The 10,831-nt window shown below is 48.1% G+C and overlaps 1 long non-coding RNA gene across 1 annotated transcript in view; it reads left to right on the top strand.

Moving 5' to 3' along the window:
- Window positions 1–559: 559 nt before the first annotated feature.
- LOC142767119 (uncharacterized) overlaps window positions 560–10,831 on the top strand; it is a 55,741-nt gene continuing 45,469 nt past the window's right edge. Inside the window, exon 1 of the long non-coding RNA XR_012884762.1 lies at window positions 560–899. This is a non-coding gene — a long non-coding RNA (uncharacterized LOC142767119). The remainder of the gene's footprint in view (window positions 900–10,831) is intronic.

Raw genomic sequence — 10,831 nt, 5'->3', positions numbered from 1 at the left:
AGCGTGAGCTGTAAACCACTCAGCCACGAAGATGCACCTTCTTCCCCGTTGAAACAGCAAGCTAATGACATCTCCCACTTACTGCTGACGCTACCAACCTCGGAAGAAATGACGTGCTTTCAGCCTAACCAGCAAGATAGCACAATGAGCCAGCTCAGCGTATCTCGGCGCCAAGCTCGTCGCGATGCGTCGACGCGCGCTTATCTGCCGTTGTTATCCGTCGTGCTGAACTACGGCGGCGGCCTTTCACCCCTTACGCATTGTTTTGCTTTTTTTGTCTGAGCGGCGTGCTAGCCGCCTCTTCGGTAAGTACAAAAAATGAGCGTGTTATTCTCTCACGGCATTTCTAGCTATTGCGGTAAAATCCGTGTCGCCAGCAGTTCGTTCATATGACTGCAGGACAAAAAAAAAAGTCACAGCTTTGCCGCAAAGGCGAATAAATAGACGCAATAGCACCAAAGTGGAAGTGACGTGCAGAATGGAAAGCAGATCGAAACGTGCGCCGCGTTTCTCACGCATAAATGACATGCGAAACGAACTCACAGGTACAGATGTACGCGAATAAGCATCTGAGTGGTTACTTAGCTGTGTCTGAAAAACGCGCGTTTTTCGCAAACGAAGACGGCAATGATTGCAGTGACTTTTGTGTGCCTGGTAACTACAACAGAATTGTTCCAGGTTAAGCCCGAAGCCAGCCAAGATGTACAATCCGCCCCTTCTACCCACCAGGAGATCAGGTTGCGCAAGGGAGCGTCGCTCCGCTTTTCTAAGCGGGGAAAAGAACGCGTAGGAGATTGGAGTGCGCGCCGCCGAGTGATGTGGCGATGCGTGCTCATTACGCCAACCTACTGGTAATGCTGAAAACACGATAATTTCACCCAGGATACCTGCCAGCAGGGGTAAGTGGTAGATATAACTAGCTTGTCGTCGGGACATTGAAGGACGTGTTCTTTAGTGGCTATTAGGGTAATGCCTCGCACTCACGATTCAGAGTACCGAAGTTCAATGACGCACGGCGGAGACTTTTTCTTGTTTTTTTTCTTGCATTTTCCTATATATACATACGTATACATATACAGTGAGTGATGGCGACGCTGACACCGGTGATAAAGTCCAGCCGCAAGTGCCCACGTAATTGGTGTCGCAATAATAGGCTCTTGAGTGGTCGATATGCAAATTATATCTGTTGTCAATTGCCCCTACTCTGCTTTTTCACGCAGTTGTCGCAGTCGCATGCCCTTCCTGCCTTGTCTTGGAGGACCATCGTCTGCGATTAACTAATTGCAGTTCGTTTTTTTGCGTTTGTGAATGCGCAGTCAGAGGTAGCAGCGTGCAGTAAAAAAGCGAGAAATGAGAATGAGCTGAACGCTTAGTGCTGACATTCCACGTGTTCTAATTAAAAATAAGTGGTGAGGAGAAAAGAGCGCCTGTAGGAAGGGTAGTAAAGCGAGAAAGAAACTACTGTCTCGCCGTTGAACTCAGTTTCCTGACATCAACTTAATGGGGTGTTCTTTTTTAACTTTATAACTCTCAAGATGCCTTTACCACGTTAGGGAATAACAGTAATTGAAGTGAATTGCCCGTTCAATGTCCGACTGGGAATGGATGAATATTTTTTTCATTTTGAGGAAGTGAAAGGAGTGCAATGGCGGCAAGTTCTATGTTACAAGCTGCCACTCAAGCGTCGCCAGCGCGAAGTCGGCGACGGGAATGACAGCAGGTTGGTTCGTTCCACACGCAAGCAGAGACAGTGAAGAGATCAGAGACGTGAGAAAACAAAACAACTTTACTCTAGTGATATTGCAGCACACGGGATATAATACAACACTTCAATACAACTAACAAAGCACATCAACACTTGATGCAACTAAAAAATATATACAAAACAATAAATCAGCTTACGCGAGAAAACTATCACAAACTACACAAACTAACAACAATAGAAATACGGAGTAGAAAGTTCGAAGATATAAACAGGTGAAGGCATACGTGTGATGACCGGCAGCGTTGTGTCCCCGACGATCGGATGCGAGAAGTCGAAGAGAGTTCTGGCACGACTGCGATGTCGGTGGTGTTGCAACGCTGGTGGCTCCGGGAGGCTAGTGCTTGCAGGTGACTTCGAGCAGGTTGAGCTAACTCGAGGCGAAGTCCCGATGTCTACGTTGCCGACGTTAATATCGCGTTACAACTAGACGAACGGCTAAGTTTAGGTGGCCAGCCGATACAGAGCCACACTAAAAACTTCTAGAAGAGATGCTTGTTGATCTGTTTCTACACCATCTTGGTCAGCGACTAGTCTGCCTAGCAGGGCAAAATCCTGCACTTAAATCCCCCTCGTGTCTCCTCGCTCTCTTCCTTGGGGACAAGAGACCTCTACCTGGGTCCAATCATGCGCGTTTAATTGAGGGGAAACTCCGCCCCAAAAATATTTTGACCCCACCCCTTTTTAATAGGGAGAGGGCCCGCAACTAGCGAGAGTGACAACCTGTCGGGTTGTTGTCATACGGCTTGGCCACCAGAGCGTTTCCCACGCTTTTCTCTGTGGGAACGGTCAACCACTTAGCTCTCAGCCGGGCGTCTTGTAGCCTAATCCTTGTACGGGGTATACCGCGGCCTTCCACGACCTTGCAGACGTCGCCACGGTTACAAAAGGATTAACTGTCGGCGGCGACGTTCTAAGGAGAGCACCCCCATTTTGCACTTATCGGTTCCCTTTCATGTGCCACCGTTTCTCACGGTCGGTCGGGGAGTACGGCGCCCGTTAATTGCCGTGACGCGGTGTCGCCGAAAATAGCCGTCCGTGACATTGCCCCCCACTTTCAGAATGTTATTCATAACATTTGTTCGCACGGAGGGGAATTTTTTCGACAACAAGGAACAAAACACCACCAACAAGGAAGGCATGAGGACTGTCCCTCTCATACACAACATAACTAGGCAGAGTGCATCAAAGCAACAACAAAAGAAAAAAACAAACAAATTGTTAGAGTACCAGCTTCAGTTACATGCAACAATATCAATGCGCCATACAAACAAGAAGAGGAAGTAGCCGTGTACGGCAGCCATCAATACAGAATACACTGCACGAATGTATACTACAAAATAAAACGGAACAGGTGCGCTCCTCAACTGTAGTGCAATCCTTCAATGTGCATTACAGCAAGTAAAAACAACCAATGCACCAAGCAAAAAGAAAATAACTCAAAATACACTTCTTATACAATGAAATACGTACATACAAACAGAAAACAGCCGACGGAAGGAGAAAAAATGCTCATAGACCTCAATTCTCAATGCGCGCAACGACAACTGTACTGGGTCACGCCAATCTTAATCAATTTACGAAATCATTTGGTTTATGCTAACATCTTCCTCCTTAAATGCCAATTCACGCCATATCCACATGACAGTGAAGGCATGCGACATAACACTAAACCTATGAACACTAGAAAAAAAAACATTTTCTTGGTTTTTACCTTTATGCAAATTTTCGCACAATGATTAAATTACTTCGATGCTATTTTTCAGCCTTTGGTTCGGCGATTTCCCTTTTTGAAAACTTTAAATCAAATCTTGTAACCTATAAAAATTAAAACGACTCAAACATGAATCTCCAATGTTGCCCTGAATAATTATACTTAGTACGCGCGTGCAACAATTACTCAACTGACCGTGCCCCCTTTTCTACAATAGATTCGCTTGAATCGCACACGATGAGGTCGCGGTCCCGGCGGTTTTCCATCAGGCCTGAGGCTACTAAACACACGAACGTTAGGCTGCGTTTTGCCGTCACGCCTCATTCTGCACTTCGGCCGGCTTTCTTCGGTAATGTGAAAGGGGTACGAGAAGCAGGGGGGAAGCCTGTGCCATTTTTCTTTTGTGTTCTCCCCTATGCGGTATTTAGCCACTCTGCCCTTTCGACTCTGACCCTTCGGCAAAGGCCGCTTTCCCGAATTTGTCGAACTGAACCGCACGCTGCGTTGGGGTGGCGTACCTCGTTTCCTCCCTCTACACCTGGCTCGCCGCTTGTGCTTCCCTGAACGCCACCATTGACGTTCCTTGAAACGGACTAATGGCCTACCCTCTCGTCTTTCTTGCGACTGAGTGGGGCCTGACCTAGGCTTGCGCAGCGCAGTGCGCTTCCGCTTCTTTCGTTTCCGGCGATGTTTGCCTGCGCCCTTTCTCTCGATGCCATCATCAAGTCGCGTCGGGAACTGAGAAGTCGGGAAACTCGTTGGAGCTTGTGTTACATTTTGCCCCACGCTCAAACATTTTGAACTCGGTGTCACGACGGACTGCCGGGCCAAATTATCTTTGTTAATGCTGATGAAACCATTAACTGGGCCCTCTCCGATGGCATCGCTGCACTCCTGAAGCGTCGCGTTCTCGCTGTGTTTAGCCACTGTGCTAACCCTATCTGCATGTGACGATCTCGAGACGTCCTCTCGAGGCATGAGGATGGTTTCCAGCTTCTTACTGGGTCCATTAGGGCTGCTGGCACACACCTCATCCTCGCTAGGACCGTTTTTTGATACTGTCTCTACCTCGAGACCGGCCAAGGCCTCGTTCTCTACATCATTTATATGGCTGCATTCGAGAATATGCGGGCCCTTTTCTAGCGCGATTTCTGGTTCTGGCGTTTCATGACGCGCTTCAATGTCCAATGCTTTCCGACGCGCCTTGCTTTCAGACTCTTGTCTTTCTGCTTCGCGCTCTCTTTCAGACTCTTGTCTGAGCTGCTCTTCTTTTGTCCAGACAGAAGTTCCGAACATCCGGAGCATCTCTCCCTTAACAACCTCGTTGTTCGCGTTCTGCTGACTGAGTCGCGCAACAGCTTCATTTGCCTCGCAAGGCAGAACCGTGAGTAGCCCTTGACACCATGTGTCTCGCTCAAATGACAGTTTTTCGCCGGCATCGCCGTGCTCACTGCTGGATCGGCTCACACTGCTACTCTCATTGAGGCGAATCTTTAATTGCAGTAACTGCACTTCCCGTTCTCCGGCTTCCCTTGCCGCTTCTCGTTCTTTCGCCCTTTCTTGGCGCTCTCTCTCCCTTTTTTCCCTTGCCGCTTCTCGTTCTTTCGCCCTTTCTTCGCGTTCTCTCTCCCTTTCTTTTTCCCTTTTCTCCCGGGCCCGTGCCCGCTCTTCTCTGGCTTACGCCAGCGCCTGTTCCTGCTGCTCCTTAACACATTGTCTCAGTTCGGCGCCCTCGAGGCCTAACTGTTTACCGTGCGCGATCCACTTATCAAAATCCATACACTCCATGCTGCAACTGTCACTATAATGCCACTATAAAAATAGCGCCATCATATGCAGGATGCAACCGCTTCAACTGTGCGGCTCTATAGCACGCTATCCGCACGGTTCTCGTTCACCCCTCACTGTCTTACTCTTGTACGGAACGTCCTGTCTCGCGGACGCCAGTTTTGTTACAAGCTGCCACTCAAGCGTCGCCAGCGCGAAGTCGGCGACGGGAATGACAGCAGGTTGGTTCGTTCCGCACGCAAGCAGAGACAGTGAAGAGATCAGAGACGTGAGAAAACAAAACAACTTTACTCTAGTGATATTGCAGCACACGGGATATAATACAACACTTCAATACAACTAACAAAGCACATCAACACTTGATGCAACTAAAAAATATATACAAAACAATAAATCAGCTTACGCGAGAAAACTATCACAAACTACACAAACTAACAACAATAGAAATACGGAGTAGAAAGTTCGAAGATATGAACAGGTGAAGGCATACGTGTGATGACCGGCAGCGTTGTGTCCCCGACGATCGGATGCGAGAAGTCGAAGAGAGTTCTGGCACGACTGCGATGTCGGTGGTGTTGCAACGCTGGTGGCTCCGGGAGGCTAGTGCTTGCAGGTGACTTCGAGCAGGTTGAGCTAACTCGAGGCGAAGTCCCGATGTCTACGTTGCCGACGTTAATATCGCGTTACAACTAGACGAACGGCTAAGTTTAGGTGGCCAGCCGATACAGAGCCACACTAAAAACTTCTAGAAGAGATGCTTGTTGATCTGTTTCTACACCATCTTGGTCAGCGACTAGTCTGCCTAGCAGGGCAAAATCCTGCACTTAAATCCCCCTCGTGTCTCCTCGCTCTCTTCCTTGGGGACAAGAGACCTCTACCTGGGTCCAATCATGCGCGTTTAATTGAGGGGAAACTCCGCCCCAAAAATATTTTGACCCCACCCCTTTTTAATAGGGAGAGGGCCCGCAACTAGCGAGAGTGACAACCTGTCGGGTTGTTGTCATACGGCTTGGCCACCAGAGCGTTTCCCACGCTTTTCTCTGTGGGAACGGTCAACCACTTAGCTCTCAGCCGGGCGTCTTGTAGCCTAATCCTTGTACGGGGTATACCGCGGCCTTCTACGACCTTGCAGACGTCACCACGGTTACAAAAGGATTAACTGTCGGCGGCGACGTTCTAAGGAGAGCACCCCCATTTTGCACTTATCGGTTCCCTTTCATGTGCCACCGTTTCTCACGGTCGGTCGGGGAGTACGGCGCCCGTTAATTGCCGTGACGCGGTGTCGCCGAAAATAGCCGTCCGTGACATTCTATAACCCCGGATTGAAATAGATTGAAATGAAGGCGCCCACTCTGCAACACTGCTGGGGACGTTCTGTTTCAGGTGACTAGCAGCAGAAACTTTCCTCTCGGTTTCCAACACCTCCTTGAGTAAATGGCAGTTCACTTAATAGATCGTTAGCATGTGAAAAAATGTGCATAAATGCCGCTATGAATAAGCGTTGCCAGCAATATATTTTATTGGCACCTCGTGTTCTTTATTATGTCCGTATATTGTTGAGTCCTCATGAGTTACTTGCATGAGCCTTGAGCAAACAGAACTGATGTTAGTGTGAGCCACAGTGAACTTCAAGCCTTACACATGATTGTCCATTTACAGTTTGGGTTATATTTCGTGCCGTTGGCCCGAACTGCACATACCTGAATTTGTGCCTTTTATCGCACGGACGCTCAAACATTATACTTGAACGGTATAAGACAAATCACTGAAATCTGACTTGAACGCTTTATTTACACGTCCCTCAATACACAGCTATAACGGCTTCAGTTTCAACTGTGTCATTTTTTCTAACTAGAATACTATAGACTTAGCGGACGTGGAAATTGTTGGAAATACAAACTAGCAACCTAAAAAGACTTGTAGTTCTAAGTGACTACCTCCAAACGCAGAGTTTTTTCTGATTCTCAATGCTTTATTGTATAAAACACAGCGAAGACGGATAGCGGATATTTCGTGCGATCATTCAAGTATCCCTTTAGTTACATTGGCCAATATTTTTCAACACAAGTGTGCTCGAAGACCAAAAACTTGGGCCTAGCTTACGATACACCAATGAATGTTCACACAAGAAAAAAGGTTTCGGTCGGAGGCGTAGATGACTACTTGCGCTCTAATCGTCAGTTCACTCTTATTGGAAAATGAATTATTCGCTGCGGGGTAGCTAGCTGGGTAGCTGGGTCGCGCGTGCTTGAACCCTGAAAAGGAGCGACTCAACTCATTGGTGACACTTTCAGGATTGGTTCATTAAAGATTGAAGACGACTAAAAAGTTGGAAAGCATAGACAGACGTAGAATAAGAAGAATGAAGGATCAGAGCTGGTTCCATGCAGGCTACCTCGGGAATGATGCGGGCGAAACCCCCTTTTCTCCCGTCGGTTTTCTCATGTTGGCAATCCTATTGACCTGTGAAGTTGGGTGGGGAAGATGGACCTCTTCGATGGTGTCTGTACGGCGGGAAGGCAAGACGAACCCTCCAGAATTCTGAACATCCTCCCCCACAAAAGCTCACGCTCAATACTGGTCGTCTTCGACCCTGGTGGCTGCTTAGGCATTGAGCGCAATATAGTACAAGGCTTGCACTGGTCGTCGAAGTTCCCCTTTTCAAGGCGGAAGTACTTGGCAACCAGAAAAAGTGCAGGTTTCAATGGCATAAGCTTCCCCGTTTCTGTACAGAGAAAGGTCGGTCGAAGGACGAAAATTAACCTCAGTTTCTGCGTGCGTTAGAGCTTTAGAGACTGTCGAAGTCGAGATGTTGAGCCAATGCTCTATGAATTGTTATTTTCCAGAGTTCAGGAAGCTGCCGGCACGATTTGTTCCATCTCTTTTGCACATCTGAAAGAATATTGTTTTGCTCTGCTGTACCCCGTATCCACAGTCTTTGAAACATTACTTTTGCGGTGATAGTAGTGGGCGCGAGGAAACCACACGGACCGAAAATGCGTTTTGAGGCCTGTAGTACCAGTAGCAATTGCTTTCTATTCCGCCAAGCTACCAGGAATCTAATCAAAGCGGACATATCAAAGACGAACTCATCTGTTTCGGGCATCCATTCTACACCAATAATCAATGAGTGCTCCAACTCCGGTAGAACCTTCAAGGCTGTTTCAGTCTAAGCAAACGGTGCCATTAAAATTGAATCCTTCAATCACTTCTCCCTCATGTTCATGCCTCCGATCAAAAGTATAAACTGCGTTTTTTGCGTATCTGGTCCGTCTTTTCTACTCTGTCAGCACCAGTAACGAAGTCAGCGACATACACGTCACTCAGGATCTTTGCAGTGCGGGGAAAGTTATCTTCGCCACTTTTAAAATGATGACCTAAAATAGCAGCGAGGAGTAAGGGGCTGCAGGTAGCATCGATTCGTACCCTGGTTATTCGGTATTATTCGATTGGGGTAGCGTTTCACCCTGCTTTGGTATACTTCGATACCACAGAAAGCGCAGGGCGTCGCGATCCTTCGCAGCCAGCTCAGTTAGGAGAAATGCCTCTCCTATTTCAGACATCATGACCACATTGTGCACTTGCAATAGAATCGGAACATGTCATATTTGAATTTTGTTTGGACCTTGCGCAGTGAATGTCGTTCAACTATAGCTTCTCTGCTTCTTTTGAGGACGCATCAAATACGACCCTCAACTCGGTTGTTTTGCTACCTGGCCGGGAAACTTCTCGGTGTAGCATGTAATAAATAGGCCTCTGCGGGGACTGACCTAGTTCTTTGGCTTACTCAGCGTGTCTGATTTGAAGGTAGTTCCGGATTGGCTGGGCATAGTTGCGGATCAGTTTGAAATTTCGCAGCAGTTTTTCGGAGTGAGTGAGGCTTGTGCGATGCCTTTTGCCTGTCATCGGTCAGTTGCGATTCGTTTTCCTTCCATAGAAGCTTGACTTCGTATCAATTGTTCATGTGGACCATGGTGTCCTCAAATGCCCGATTGTCACGAACGGCCATTTTTGGCGGCCCCGTGTCACGGCAATTGACGGGCGCCATACTTCCCCACTGACCATGGGAACGGCGGCGCATGAAAGGGAGCCGAGAGGTGCAAAATGGGGTGCTCTTCTTGGAACGTAGCCGCCGAAGTTTGATCCTTTTGTAACTGCGGCGGCGTCTGCAAGGTCGTAGAAGGCCGCTATGTACCCCGAACAAGGATTAGACTACGAGACGCACCGGCTGAGAGCCAAACGGTTTAACCGTTTCCCACGGGGAAAAGCGTAGGATACCCTCTGGTGGCCAAGCCGTATGACAACAACCCAACAGGTTGTCACTCTGGCTAGTTGAGGGCCCTTTCCCAATTAAAAAGGGGTGGGGTCAAAATATTTTCGGGGCGGAATTTTCATCAATTAAACGCGCATGATTGAACCCTTGTAGAGGTCTCTTGTCCCCAAGGAAGAGAGCGAGGAGACAGGAGGGGGATTTAAGCGCGGGATTTTGCCCTGCTAGGGAGACTAGTCGCTGACCAACATGTTGTAAAAACAGATCAACAAGCATCTCTTCTAGAAGTTTTTAGTGTGGCTCTGTATCGGCTGGCCACCTAAACTTAGCCGTTCGTCTAGTTGTGATGCGATATTAACGTCTGCAACGTAGACATCGGGACTTCGTCTCGAGTTAGCTCAACCTGCTCGAAGTCACCTGCAAGCACTAGCCTCCTGGAGCCACCAGCGTTGCAACACTTCCGACATCGCAGTCGTGCCAGAACTCTCTTCGACTTCTCGCATCCGATCGTCGGGGACGGAACGCTGCCGGTCATCACACGTATGCCTTCACCTGTTTATATCTTCGAACTTTCTCCTCCGTAGTTATATTGTTGTTAGTTTGTGTAGCTTGTAATAGTTCTCTCTCGTAAGCTGATTTATTGTTTTTATATGTATTTTTAGTTGTATCAAGTGTTGATGTATTTTGTTAGTTGTATTGAAGTGTTGTACTAGATCCCGTGTGCGGCAATATCACTAGAGTAAAGTTTGTTTTGTTTTCTCACGTCTCTGATCCTTTCACTGTCTCTGCTTGCGTACGGAACGAACCAACCTGCTGTCATTCCCGTCGCCGACTTCGCGCTGGCGACGCTAGAGTGGAAGCTTGTAACACCGATGAACGTCGTCGTTTTCAGTGGTAAGTGTGGCGTTAACAATTATGTGAAGGTGTTTCATGCGTCATCAGGTTCCTAATTCACGCTGCGAGTATCACGCCGACGCTTGTCAGGTGTGTTGAGGCTGACCATGTCGTGTGTGGGCCCTGCAGCACCCATCCAAACACAGTCTCAGCAGCTATGAGCCTCTCGTTGAAGCGCTTGACACTACCTGTTGTGATGCCCCAGTAGTATTCAGCTATAACAAGTAGTTCAGTTCAAACTCCAGGCTCGTAGCCGTCAGGAAGTGCCTCAGCGAAATTGAGACCCTGTTCCTGCGCGAGGTGCGTAACGTGGTCTTTCGGTGGTTGCAGCAGGTCTCCGCAAATCTCAAATATCTCGAGTGCTTTTATGCAGACTTTGGTGTTGTTGCGGCCACTTTTCAGC

The sequence above is a fragment of the Rhipicephalus microplus genome, chromosome 7 (assembly GCF_043290135.1).
Source record: "Rhipicephalus microplus isolate Deutch F79 chromosome 7, USDA_Rmic, whole genome shotgun sequence".
Classification (NCBI taxonomy): domain Eukaryota; kingdom Metazoa; phylum Arthropoda; class Arachnida; order Ixodida; family Ixodidae; genus Rhipicephalus; species Rhipicephalus microplus.
Note: the sequence above shows the minus strand (reverse complement) of the source record. Positions and strands in the feature narration are given on the sequence as shown.